The 14,738-nt window shown below is 32.1% G+C and overlaps 1 non-coding gene across 1 annotated transcript; it reads left to right on the top strand.

Annotated features, from left to right (window-relative positions):
* Positions 1 to 546: 546 nt before the first annotated feature.
* Positions 547 to 651, top strand: LOC112439652 (U6 spliceosomal RNA). Its single transcript, XR_003027907.1, has one exon. It is a non-coding gene; the product is annotated as a U6 spliceosomal RNA (small nuclear RNA).
* Positions 652 to 14,738: the final 14,087 nt, after the last annotated feature.

The following is a 14,738-nucleotide window of genomic DNA, read 5'->3' as shown; positions in this document are numbered from 1 at the left end:
GCAAAATTCCTAAACAAAACACTAGCAAATTGAATTTAACAACATATTAAAATGATCATTCATCATGACCAAGTAGAATTCATCCCAGGAATGAAAGAATGATCTAACATATGCAAATCAATCAATGAAGTCAAATCAATCAAATTGATTGAAATCAATCAAAGAGTGCAATGGTTAGTGGAGAGGGAGGGAAAAAGTGTGGATTGTTGATGAGTACAAAAACATAGTTAGAATGAGTAAGATCTAGTACTTGATAGCACAACAGGTTGACTACAGTCAAAAATAATTTATGATATATTTTTAAATAGCTAAAATAGCAAAAATGGAATGCTCTTGTAATGAAGAAGTAATAAATGCTTGGGGTGGTAAATACCTCGATTTCTCTGATATGGTTATTGCACATTATATTCCTGCATAAAACCATCACATGTACCCCATAAATATATACACCTACTATGTACACATAAAAATTAAAAATGAGAAATTAAATTTAAAAAATAGAATGGCCACTAAATCTCAGGTAATATAAAAAGAAAATTAAATCAAGTGCTTGCTTCAGTAGCACATATACTAAATTTGGAAAGATACAGAGAAGATTAGCATAGCCCCTACACAAGAAGGATATAAATTCATGAATTGTTCTGTATTTCAGGAATAAAAATCAAATTAAATCCCAATCAAATTACTATAAATACATGGAAAAGAGAAAAATCTAAAAAGAAATTACAGGGAAAAAAGGCACATTATATACTAGAAATGAAAGATGAATATGACCAAATAATTCTTTTTGGAAAGAACCTAAGGCAAAAGACAAAAAAAAAAATGTCTTTAAAGTGCTGAGGAAGAGGAGTACACCTCTTCAATTTAAAATCGTACAGCCAGAAAAAAATGTTTTTTAGAAAATGAAAAGAAATAAATACCAAACACTTATAGATTCATTACTAAATAACTTACACTAAAATTAATACTTAGCAATTTTTTTCAAAATGAAATAAAATGACCCTAGGTGGAAATTAAGCACTCATATAGAAGTGAAGAGTAACAGAATTAGTAAATATGTGAGTAAATATGGCCTCTTCTCCTTTTCAAGTTTCCTTTAAAACATAATTGAGCCAGGCATAGTGGCTCACTCCTGTAATCTCAGAACTCTGGGAGGTTGGGGCAAGATGATCAATTGAGGCCAAGAGTTCAAGACAAGCCTGGCCCACACAATTAGATCTCATCTCTACAAAAAAAAAAAAAAAAAAAAGGCCCTTAAAAGAAAAACTAGCTGGGCATAGTGGCATACATCTTTAGTCCTAGCTACTCAGGAGGCTAAGACAGGAGGATCACTTGAGCCCAGAAGTTTGAGGTTACAGTGAGTTGTGACTGCACCACTGCACTCCAGCCTGGGCAACACAATGAGATCTGGTCTCAATAAATAAATAAATAAATAAATAAATAAATAATTGATTATTTAAAACAAAAATAACAACATATTTTATTATTTAAAACATATTCAGAAGTAAAAGTATTAATACAACAGTACAACGGGTGACAGAGACAAACTGAAAAATATTTGCATAAGTGGTTAATGCTATGTAAAAAAGTCTGCAATATTGTTGGAAAGTATACTGTAATAAGATAAATATTGTTAACCTTAGATTGACCTGTAAAAGAAAATTAAAGAAAAAGAAAAAAAATTTAAATATAGCTAATTAGCCAAGAGTAAATAATACAAGGTATTAAATAAAAACCTAAAGGAGGTATGAAGGTAGGAAAGAAAACAGAAACAAATAGAAGTTGTCAAAGAGAAAGCAAACAGCAAAATGGTAGACTTAAAGTCAACCATACCACCAATTGCATTAAATGTAAAAGGTTGAAACAGTTAAATGGCAAAGATTGCAAAGGTGAACTTAATAAGACAGAGGAGGAATTGGAGGCAGATGAGGTAGTGGAGGAGGAAGAGGCAGAGAAGGAGATCAACTATAAATTGTCAACCAGAAAACTGCTTTTAATCTAACATATGTATAAAAAAAGGATAAAAAATTGTATACTATTCTAACACTACTCAAACAAAACTGGAATAGCTATATTAGCATCATAATAAGTACACATTAGAAAAAGAAGTGCAATTAATCACATTACTTGTAGTATTTATGTTCTACAAAGTCACACAAGCACTGAATTAGTGAATATTGAACCACGATTCCAAAGAGTAAGTATACACACACACACACACACACACACATTTAACACAGATTATAATCTTAAATCCTAAAAAAAATTATGGTGGATTTTAATTTCTTAATGTTATAAAAAAAGAACAACAGATTCAGAAATGTTGAAGGACTTGCCCGAGACCACCCCACTAATGTCTGCCTGAGTTGGAATTCACACTCCCTCTAACTGGCCCCAGATCCAGAGCTTCTTCCCTTACACGGCCCTGCTCCTACCAAATGGTGAACTCTACATGAGAGATGAAGTAAGAAGGCAATGCCATCTTCTTTAATTTTAGCTGGGGACCTGGGGGTTGGGCAACTCAGTCATTTTGTGGCTCTGGACATGTCTGCAAATGACTGAGAAAATCTCTGAGTATTGATTTTGGGGTTAAAAATAAATTTTAGTGAGCAGGAAATTTGCAAATATGGCACACTCAAATAATAAGGATAGACAATATTAATAGTTGCAAAGAGGGGCATATAATAATAATAAAAGGGACAATTCACTGAGAAGATGTGACAATTCTGTGGGTATGCAACTGAGAGCAAAGATTCAAATCACAGGAAATAAAAATATACTGGAAAGAGAAATAGACAAATTCAATATTACGGTTGATGCTTTTAACATACCTTTGTCTATAATTTAAGGAATATTTAAATGGAAATCAACAAAAAGTAGAAATCTTAGAAAAATTATTATTCCATTTAACTTAAATCTCTATTTTATGGAAACTTTCACCCAATAGCAATAAAACTGACATTTCTCTGCTTATCTTAACTAATTTTTTTGGATGATAATCAGTGGACTTTAGTTTTCCTGGAACTGAAGAGCAATACAATACCAAGAGAAGATAGAAGATACTGTTTACTGGAAGATGATTCTTGTTGTTTGTAGACTCAAAAATATTTTCTTTAAAGTCATTACTCTGGACATTGATATGAATATTAGACATAGAAATAAATGAATAGAATAGCTATACAAAAATTTACATAACAAATAACATGGAAAGAAAAGTTATTTTCTAAATGGAAGTACTCATCTATAGAAGTAAGATCTTTCTTGAGAATAATAGGAGAAAGAAACAGTTAACAGTCTAGGATTTTTTTCTTGTAAGCTAACAATCCTGTAATAGTGTAGTCTGCCTATTCATCTCAGCAGAACAGTTTTGAAAGGTTTTAGATTGAAGAGTTGAGAAATGAAACACAAAAGCAAAACTAGATAGAAAGATGTAAAAGGGAGTTAGTTTTTATGTATATTTTATCCACGTTACTTAAATCTACTTTGACAACTATTCTAATTCTATTGTCTTAAGCTTCTGTTAAATTAACATATTTATTATAATCCCTGCAGTATCACAGTTATTTTTCTTGCATGATATGAAACTTTTTTTTACAAAAAACTTTGAAAGTCTATGAGTTAGGCCCAATATCCCTTCTACCATTTTCCATAAAAAATCCTGAAAAGTAACTGATTACCTGAAAGTCCAGCAAGAGGGTACATTTACCAGCCTCTAGTTTAGCTGTTCAGCTATGTTCTGGCTAACCTCTGTGAACACATTCTGTAAATGGAAATGTGGGGAAAAAAATCTCCTTTGTGCCTTAAATGAGAAAGAGTATACATTTCCCTTCCTCAATACATCTTCTTCCCTTTGACTGAAGATATCACTGACCAAGTGGATCTGGGGAATACTAGAAAAGGCAGACTTTCAAGTTAGGAGACTGGGTAGGCCATGAATACACCCTTACCATTATAGAGTTCTTATTTTTGTCCATGTCATAGAAGAAAGAAAGAAAAATAAAATTTGTGTCTTCCATGATTATCTTGTTTATAATTTCTTTTGTTGTTATAGCAAATAGACCTGAATCTTTATCATTTGTTATTAAACAATAACAAATGATAAAATTTTTTCTAAATTTGAATGTGATTTAAGTGAAAATGTTTATATTATTATATAATATAAAGTTCAATTTGGAATGAAAAGTGATACCTTTATTATCATGTCCACTATGTTTTGTTTTAAATTACATGGTTATTTAATAAGAACCATAGATTTGTTTTGCAACATTATTTAAAATACATTGGGAGTCTGGGAAATTGCCTTAACAAATGAGCACTAGTGATACATTATAAAAACCTTATCTTTCCATTTTCCAGTGGCATTTTATGATGCCTTTTTGTGTTTTGATCTCATTTTGTATATTTAGGGAACAACACAGGAACAACAAACAGTTGAAAAAATAAACTGCTGCTAGTGAAGTGTGATGTTTCATCTGATAATGATCAATTTTAACATGCTCACTCTTGCATAGGCATTAAAATATCCTTTAAAATCCACTGTTGCATTAATAATAATATTTTCACATCAAATAAAAATAAAATCATTTGCGAATGCAAAAGACAAATAAGAACCAAATATTTCAATAATCTCTGAAACTCAAATATTGTCATAATGGCTTAGAAACACTTTCATGTGTTACTGCACAAATGATTTTTATTATGCAATGGTAGCATATGCTAAGCAGTTATTCCTGAGCCATGCCCATCATTTAATTTCTCATATTGCTCATTTAGACAGTAGTGAGCTTTCTTATCAAATTTAACTTAAGTTGGAAGATTCATGCCACTATCTTTTATATACATCAATGTCCTTTATCAAAAAGATGTTTAAAACACAGAATTTGCATGAGATTTTTTTTTACTAGATTGAATTAAGCAAGCTGTTCTAAAACATTTTTGTCCTTTAAGTTATTTGCATTAACCTAATGCTTTTAAATTTTAATTTTTAATTATCTTTTTCAATCATGTAATTAATTCTCATTTAACAATTTCTAAAAACTTTGCAGAAAAATTTAAAGATTGAACTTGAAAGTTTTTTACCTTCCACCTCCACTAAGATATGCTCTAAATTTTGTGTAATCTTTCAGAATTTTAATGCACTTTAATAGTTAATTTATGCATACATATAATTTTTTTCTATTTAATTTAGTGTCCATAACTTTTATGAGTAATCTGTACTCACTAAGAATAGGTTTTATAAATATTTCTATGTTTAAGTTGCATATTTTTCACAGACCTTCATTTAGATGAACTTTTCATGTAAGTCTTTGTAGCAAATGCTTGTATTTTTATCTTTTTTGGATGCTTCAGTGAACATTCTGTATTTATACCACTGGAGAAAGATATAAGTGAAATAAATTCCTAGAGGTACAAAGGATGATGTACATTTTAAATTTTGCTACATGCAGGCCAAAAAATAAAAATAAAATTGATAGTATCATCTCATCTTTCTAGTGTTTTTATTTGCCTGACTGATATATTTATTTTTTCCCATGTCAGTTTCACAATGTTTATATTTACTCAAGCTTCATAAAACATTTAATTTTTATTGAGGTGAAACCAAATCAATTTTTAAATAACTTCTTTAAAATACTTGTTTTATAAGTTTTTACTTTCAAATTTGGAAAAACAAGTATTAAACGTCTCATCTTCTTGCCTTTTTAAAATATTGAGAAAACTAACTACAATATCTTCTGTTTATTGTTCCCTTTAGATTCTATTTTTATTATATCACTGTAGGTTATTTATACTGTTCTAAGAAATCATTCATCTACTTTGAATTTAATGTTATACGTATGCATAGAGTATTAATATCATGTGACTTCTTACAATCATTTTAGTATTTTCATAATGAGAGATTATATAGTTTTTCTTTTTCCTAATTGTGATGTATTTTATCTTCTCATGTTTTTCAAATTTTAAACTTTTAATGAAAGGACATGAACATTTTAAAAGTATTTTTAATGAATTACCGTGATATTTGCTATTCTTTAAAACATTTTTTATTGGTGGAATGCAATTTCTCCAGTTAGCTACATGACTTTTTCAAATAGTCAGATTTTATCCCAATGTATTTTACTTTTGGTGATGTACTTGAGATATTCACTGACCATCTTTTTTTTTTAATTGCAAGTCTACATTCCTGCATTATCTTTCATATTTACTTTCCATAATTGCTTGCTCCTCTCCACTAGAATGTAAACAAGAAGTCAAAATTTTTCTCTGATTCAAAACTGTTTCTCAAGGCCTGGAAAAGTTCCTGACATGCAGTAGGCAATCTAGGAACATTTGCTGAATGAATGACATTTGTTATTGCTGACTATTTCCAAAATCATTAGTTTAAATTTTACCAAAAAATAATACTTAATGTGTGGTTGTTGTCTCTTACTAGTGATTGTTCTGATTGTTTATTAAAATTATTGAAGACATTTAAGTATTTGTTTTTTTCTCCAGTAACAGTCTTAGCACTATCTTTTATATCAATATTTTCCAATGAAATGTTTTTTATTTCATTACTTTATAGATAATTTAAAATTTTAGTACTGATTTTCTCTTTTATGTTTTCTGATTACCATAGCATAATTTACAATTTGTTTCTGCTCTTTGCTAAAATGATTAGTTAAGAAAATATTTCCAATTTTTCATAGAAATATGTTTTCTGACTGTTAAAAGAATATTGACTTCTAGTATAATTGTATCACAACCAAAAAACATTGCCTGTAAAATTGGTAATGGAGGAACTTATTAACATAATTATTCTCTGGAGAAGGGAAGTGTATGCATATTACATGCCTCTATATTTTTAATCTATTTTTAGTCTCTTTTTTAGACAATCTGAAAGGTATATAAGCATTTATTACTAAAATTGTCTGAGTACTTTATGGTGCTCAAGGTTTAAAAAAATTAAATCCTCTATTTCTAGTTGCTTAATAGTGCAGGTACCATTTTACTTTGTGCCATTAGTCCCCACCTCCCACACTGTTGCATTGGGGATCACTTTTCCAACAAATGAATTTTGGGGGGAATACGTGCATATCATTTGAAGAAAATGAAGTAAACTTTACTGAATTAATATATCTCAGCATGTTAGATAGAACAAGTTTTAAAAACTGCATGTTTTTCCTGCTGAAATTAAATTGAACATTAATTCATTCTTGCAAGTGACAAAAGGGAAAATCCCTAGCATTAATAATAACCTTGAGACAATCTTCAGGGATAGCCTGTAATCCAGATGTCTTTATGGTCTTTTCTAATACTGCATCAATGGTTTCAAACCAGAAATTGCAATTCTAGTACGTAAACAAAAGATAGGCTGGCAGATTGTTTCGCTGCATGAATTTTAGCATTTGGCTGCACAATATTAAGAGACATTAGAAAGGAAACATGTTTTTAAAAATATAGTTTAAAATGAAAGTATAGCCTTATGAATAAAGCAGCTTAATGGATATGCCCCTCCCTTAAGGGGAAACAAAAACATAAACAACAAAATCATTTCTACAGAAACACTTACTCATATCATGAATATGAAGAGAGCCATGGAAAATTAATTGTCACATCCTTAAAAAGCAATAGAAGCCCTTTCCCAAGGGGATATGAATGCATTTCAAGCAGGACTGTGTGCCCAATGTCCAATGATTTTCTTAAAACAACTAAGATAAAAGACTCACAACTGAACATAAATTAGGACTATAATCCTACCATTCTTTGTATCACTTACTATGAGTCATAAGATTCCTTCAAGGAGTAAATCTAAAGAGATTTAGATTTAAATTGCCTCTCAAATTCTCCCCTTAAATCTGTAACTGGAACTCTTGACCCTCTTACTAGCAAATATATGTTCCTTCTTTGTAATACCACTCCAAAAAAATTTAATAGGAGAAAACTATAAAAATTTGATGGTGAAGTCAAAAGCTCTTCACACAAAAACTTTCTACAAATCCATGGGGACTCTTTCATTCATGGATCATTAGTATATCAATTGCACCCAAAACCAAAAAAGGACGGAAGCCTATTGTGGAATATTTCATACAAAAGCGACTTGTAATTCAACTCATTAGGTCTTTAACACTCATGTTGTCGACTGCTAAAAAAGAGCTTCTGCACAGCAAAAGAAACTACCATCAGAGTGAAAAGGCAACCTACAGAACGGGAAAAAATTTTTGCAATGTACTCATCTGACAAAGGGCTAATATCGAGAATCTACAATGAACTCCAACAAACTTACAAGAAAAAAACAAAAAACCCCATCAAAAAGTGGGCAAAGGATATAAACAGACACTTCTCAAAAGAAGACATTTCTGCAGCCAACAGACACATGAAAAAATTCTCATCATCACTGGCCACCAGAGAAATGCAAATCAAAACCACAATGAGATACCATCTCACACCAGTTAGAATGGCAATCATTAAAAAGTCAGGAAACAACAGGTGCTGGAGAGAATGTGGAGTAATAGGAACACTTTTACACTGTTGGTGGGACTGTAAACTAGTTCAACCATTGTGGAAGACAGTGTGGCAATTCCTCAAGGATCTAGAACTAGAAACACCATTTGACCCAGTCATCCCATTACTGGGTATATACCCAAAGGATTATAAATCATGCCACTATAAAGACACATGAACATGTATATTTATTATGACACTATTCACAATAGCAAAGACTTGGAACCAACCCAAATGTCCAACAATGATAGACTGGATTGAGAAAATGTGGCACATATACACCATGGAATACTATGCAGCCATAAAAAAGAGTGAGTTCATGTCCTTTACAGGGACATGGATGAAGCTGGAAACCATCATTCTCAGCAAACTATCACAAGGACAAAAAAACCAAACACCGCATGTTCTCACTCATAGGTGGGAATTGAACAATGAGAACACATGGACACAGGAAGGGGAACATCACACACCGGGGCCTGTCGTGGGGTGGGAGCAGCGGGGAGGGATAGCATTAGGAGATATACCTAATGTAAATGATGAGTTAATGGGTGCAGCACACCAACATGGCACACTCATACATACGTAACAAACCTACACATTGTGCACATGTACCCTAGAAGTTAAAGTATAATAAAAAAATACTAATAATAATAAAAATCAGTAAATGGTTGAAAGGCCAAAAAAAAGTTTCATGGGTTTATGAGCTATAAACAAGTTTGTGATCCTTTACTTTTTATGGGTACTAACTCAAATACCATTCTGTCTTCAGTAGCTCCTGGGGTCACGCATTTTTGGTTGACTGGTAGACTTGTTCTTCCTTAGTTTACACTTAGATCCACACAATCAATATTTGTCTTCACATGGAAGAATAAACAATATCCCTGGACTGACATGCCCCTAGGGTTTTCTGAAACTTTCTTGTATTCTAATACATCACCAACCAACACCTAGAATTTAACATTCTCTTATGACTCTTACTTAATACAAGACATAAATGACATATTGCTATTTACAAAACAACAACGTTCTCTAACTGACTCTTTTTGTTAAATACTCTACCTAAGAAACAGCAAAAATATTCAAAGAGAAATTGAAATTCTGCCAGGAAAAAAATGCATTATTTAGAATACGGTATATTCCAAGAAGGTATGTAATCCAAAGAGATTATAATCTATCCCAAAATTTCTTGAATTAATTACCAGAAAAGCAGCTTTGCAGATATTATAAACTGGCTAAGCATTGTAGATACCAAGCACCAAACTTTTCTGAGGTCACATCCTTTTCATATAATCTAATCAAGTTTTCTATTCTTGAAACTCTACTCAAGAAACAAACAAAAAAACCCTCATGTATCAGATGTATAAGATATCAAAATTGGAACCCTTCCTTGTTTTCTGCATTTTAAAATAGATTCATAGTACTTTAAAAGTTGAGGTTTTCAAAATGTATTATTGTGAACACAGCTTTATACTGAGCACTACATCTTTTCCAGCAAAATATTTTCACCGGTACCTTATATTCTGTAGCATTTTTCATTGATGACATGAGCCTGAAAATAATATTTTTTCTCTCCAAAAATAAAAAATAAGCCATGCATAAAGAAACATGTCAAAAGACTGAACTCCACAAAAGAGTGAATGTGATATACCATTGTTAATTTTGCATGTACTATATAAAACAGAAACATGTAGTATCACATGTATTCTAATTCTTTAAATTAACTTCCATATCTGATTAATGGATAAGTACTAAAATAAACTAATTTGAACCCTTCATATTTATTATATGTATTTTAAATACACAATATGTGAATGCAAACACACACATTTGTGTACAGACATATATATATACAGTTGGCCCATCGTATCCATGAATTCCACATCTATGGATTCCACCAACAGTGGATCAAAAATTAAAACAAACACACACACACACAAAGTAAAAAATAAAAACACAATTTAAAGAGAAAAATGAAAAATACAGCATAACTATTTACATAACATTTACATTGTGTTAGGTATTATAAGTAATCCAGACATGATTTAAAGTATATGGGAGGATGTGCATAGATTATATGCACATAACATGTCATTTTATATCAGGAACTTGAGCATCTATTGATTTTGCTTTATACAGAAGGTCCTGGAATCAACTCTCTCACATAAAGCAAAGGAAGACTGCTTATACTTTCTGCAAAACAAGAGCAATTGTTTAGAATTTAAAGCAAAAAAAAAAAGTATGTTTTTTCTTTTTCTGGGAGGGATATTCTATCACAGGCATTGTTTAAAATTGCTGGTACATTTCTTCTGTCAACCAAAAGCTATGCATTTATCAGTTACTAAGAAAACAAACCATGCATTTGAAATTTCAACTCTGATTCATGTTCTTTTCCAATTGTAAGATGATGTGACTAAATACTGAAAGAGACACTCAGTCTCATTACCAGCAGGTAATACCATCCCTTCCAAATTATTCACCTAAGAAGTCTCTGAGTGTCCTGAAACATGGAAGCCTATTTCTTGAAAGAGGCACTGAGAAAGAAACCTTTCTTAAGTTTCTATGGGTTTGGCCTTGTAACTGTTAATAACTAGTATAACTGTAAAATTGCAACATATTAATCCTTAGGCTTATGTATTACTATTTTTAAAAATCATCATTTCTTCTGGACTATATAGTAGGTCAAAAATTTGTAGAAAGCCTCTAGAAGTAGACAAAACTCAGAAGATGAGAGATGACTTAACATTCTCAAGTCTAACATGACTCAACATTCTCAGGTCAAGCAGATGATGGGACGAAGCAGACAGCTTCCACCCAAAATGATAAAGCATGATTAATTTTCTGATATGTCAATTTATTTATTTCCCTTTGATTTACTACTTATTATAATTCTCATGATATTTTGTTAGCTCTGTGACCACCTGCTCTCTCAGTTGTTTTTGAGTATCTTCACCATATTGTTCTTCTCCTCGTACCACCTTCTATCACCTAAGGAAAGGCAAAACTCTCATGTTTTGCTCAAATTATAGTTTCTAATCTAAATCTAATTAATGGCAAATTTGCCATATGCCATGTAATTCTAAAGACATAAATTTAGTAGCTATCCCTTTCACCACTTAAAAGGCATATTTTATTTGCTTCCACAGGTTCCCTCTGATATATAAATTGTCCTGTCATTAGTAACCTCAACCATTAATCTTGTAAAAATTGGCTTTCCCCTCTACTCTTAGTCACAAAAATACTTTCACTAAAGTAATACTAGAGTTCTCAACAGAAAACAGCTCACCAGTGAAAATAAATATGCAGTTATCATTTTTACTGCAGCCAGTTTATTCTCTTAAGATAACTTTTAACCTGTAGTTACTATTTATTTTTACTCGGAAAATTTGCCTGCATTCAGATACTAGTAATTGGCTTGCTTTTCTAGTAATAAACAATACTTATACTCTAGTAATAAACAATACAATCCTTTCTGTGCCCACTAGGGCACAACATCTCATGTGGAAGCCAAGCTTGCTTGGCTTATTGCGTACTCATCTGTCCTGTGTATAATATTTCAGGCGATTGTTAGAGGCTTTCATATATCTAAAACTAGTGTCATGTATTTTTCTTAAAAAGATACTCAAAAGTAAGGCAAGCATACCTACCTATTCAGGAGAGCTCCCAGGAAGAATAACTGACTCCCTCTTCATACATAATGTGTAAGCCACATTTTCAATGATACAATAATAAGATTGGAAAAAGTTTTTTTTCAAATTTGATTTCTGAACCTAGGAAAAGAAATCAATTACAGTATTATGTTTTAGAGATTCTCAAAATTAGTTTATACCGATTAACTGGTTTCATAAGCCAACAGCTATCCCTTGATACCTCTTCATTAACAAAGAAAGAATTTGGCTGGGTGTGGTGGCTCACACCTGTACTCTCAGCACTTTGGGAGGCCGAGGCAGGTGGATCTCGAGGTCAGGAGTTTGAGACCAGCCTGGCCAGTCTCTACTGAAAATACAAAAATTAGCCAGGTGTGGTGGTGGGCACCTGTAATCTCAGCTACTCAGGAGGCTGAGGCGAGAGAATCTTTTGAACCTAGGAGGCAGAGGTTGCAGTGAGCAGAGATTGCACCACTGCACTCCAGCCTGGGCAACAGGGCAAAACTCTGTCTCAAAAAAAAAAAAAAAGAAAGAAAAAAAGAAGGAATTTGTGCTATATAAAATTCCTGCTGCATTTATATAAATGTGTGACTTCTCTAAAATAAAAGAACAATCGAATCTAAAAAATAACCTAGCTAGATGTTAGAACATATGTTAATAATTGGGATTTGTTTTCTAGGCCCTAGCTTCATAGCTCTTTACATGAACAAATCAACCTTTGATTTTTGTAACTGTATGCATTGTAGCTGGCCAATGTTTCCTATTTAGAGTAGTGTTAATAATGTGAAGCCATTGTCACATTAGATAATTCAATAACTCAACATGCTACAAAAGGAACAGGAGGGAAACACTCTTGTCCAACTATAGACAACAACTTTCTCATCAACAGAATCTTAAAAACCATGTGAATCTGGCCTCAACTAATTAAAATCCTGTGTCTTAAATGCAGCCTGATATCAGATGCTGTTAGCCAAAAAAAGTGGCTTAGAGAGGAAGAAAAATGTCCCTTGTAGGATCCAGTTGACAACAGAAGAAAAACAGCTAGCATGGAGTCTTTCCTACTGGACATGAGCAATTTCACAATATGTAAACATCATACGAGGACTCTTCACAGACTTGATGGAACAAGGATGGAATAAGACCCAAACAAGAACACTCCATAATCATTGTTAAGTGATGTCTGAAAATAGCCAAATACAAGGGCACCGCTATGCAAAGACAAACCCCATATAATTGTCTTTCACTGGAGATATATATAATAGATAGATAGATGTGTAAACTCACATACATACACTTATACACACATCCCACACACACATCACACACACACACACACACACACACATCAAATCTCTTTCTTTCCTACTAGTGCCTAATCTGGAATAGACCCTTGCTTCCTTGAGTGCTCTCCTATGTCATTTATTATTGGCTCACACCTTATAATATCCTCTCCTTACAGAGACATCTCTTGACTCCTCCAATTATATTGCTATAGCAAAATAATCAATTTAATTGTGATTGATCACAGCTGTGGTTTTATGGGTATTTGGCCCTGGGCATTATTAATGTCAATGACTAATTGAACAAGAGGTCACTAAAAATATAACATATGAATATTCTGGTTAGGTGATACTTAATCAAGTCTGGTTGGCAGAAGCCTAAGTCAACTCATACTCATTTTTCAGACCTAAGCAAATTTGCAAAGATAAACTCAAGTGACACCTTATGTTATGAATGTTATTCTCTACTTTCTGAATCCTGTTCTATGACTGAAAGGTGGATTTTTATTGGCCACATCAATGGATTGATTCCTTTCAATTTTATGATGAGATTTTAACAAAAAGAGATGGTGACAGGGGATACAGAGAGTGGGAAAAGAGAGAGTTAGAGGTATTTAGTCCCCCAACTCTCTCCTATTCTGCCATATCTCTCTGCATTGGTTGTGTTAATCTTATGAAGGAGAGAGTTCTTGCCAAGTGATCCCTTCCACATAGTTCTCCCTGTCTGTATCTCTGTCTTTTTCCCTATCTCTATAAACGGGCACTGTATTATCCCTTGCTCCTTTTCTTAAAGTCAGCCCCACACCTTTGTAACTATTTTAACTCTTTTCAGATTTTAGAATATGTGAGAGTACCATTTCTTTTTTTCCAAAAGCTTGATATGCGAACTTCCTGAAGCCAGTTTCATTGTATTTTTACACCTATTGGATGTTCATGACTTTTTCAATTCTTATAGTGGTTTCTTTCACTCACTAACAAATTATTATTAAATATATATGCTATCTGTGCTAAATAATTAATTTTGCTATACCCCACAAACTATGTTTTCTATTATTTATTTATGGCTCCTCCTTTGTATTTACTATTTTACATGAAGAACACCAATCGTGATTAATATTTATATTTTAGTTGAAAATGTGACCTATTTGTAAACACTTCACTGGATATGGTAGCTAATGAGATGTTATATATGTTCTGTTTTGGGAATAAAAAATTATACATTTTACAATTAATTTCTTCACCTCTTTCCCTCTTTATCATTACAACATTTTTGAGATTTTCAAATATAGTTTAAAATTGTTTGCTCCAGTCCCTTATTTTGTTTTGTACTAGA

Source organism: Pan paniscus, chromosome 3 (assembly GCF_029289425.2).
Source record: "Pan paniscus chromosome 3, NHGRI_mPanPan1-v2.0_pri, whole genome shotgun sequence".
NCBI lineage: Eukaryota > Metazoa > Chordata > Mammalia > Primates > Hominidae > Pan > Pan paniscus.
Note: the sequence above shows the minus strand (reverse complement) of the source record. Positions and strands in the feature narration are given on the sequence as shown.